This window comes from Etheostoma spectabile, unplaced genomic scaffold, assembly GCF_008692095.1.
Source record: "Etheostoma spectabile isolate EspeVRDwgs_2016 unplaced genomic scaffold, UIUC_Espe_1.0 scaffold273, whole genome shotgun sequence".
Classification (NCBI taxonomy): domain Eukaryota; kingdom Metazoa; phylum Chordata; class Actinopteri; order Perciformes; family Percidae; genus Etheostoma; species Etheostoma spectabile.
This window is the reverse complement of record NW_022605577.1, coordinates 1413187-1413408: the sequence shown is the minus strand read 5'-3', so window position 1 is coordinate 1413408 and position 222 is coordinate 1413187. Positions and strand designations below refer to the sequence as shown.

Sequence of the window (222 nt, the reverse complement as noted above, 5' to 3'; positions counted from 1 at the left end):
TTTAGTCTCCGGGTGAGCTGTTCAAAATCTGAACGGCTTTCTACGTCACTAGCCAAGACAAGGGGGCTAACCTCAGCACACGCTAGCGCTAGCATGCTAGTTTGTTCTCAATGGTGTAAAACCACTACAACACACACTAGTTCAGCATAATCTCCAAAAGCTTCCTGTCCCTGTTCTGCAGGCATTCCACAAGTGTCCCTGGTCTAGAAGAAGTCTTCCAGT

At 47.7% G+C, this 222-nt stretch overlaps 1 protein-coding gene across 3 annotated transcripts in view; it reads left to right on the top strand.

The window, feature by feature from the left end:
- The window catches only part of fmr1 (fragile X messenger ribonucleoprotein 1), a 47871-nt gene that overhangs the window by 11419 nt on the left and 36230 nt on the right, over positions 1-222 (top strand). The window lies entirely within an intron of this gene.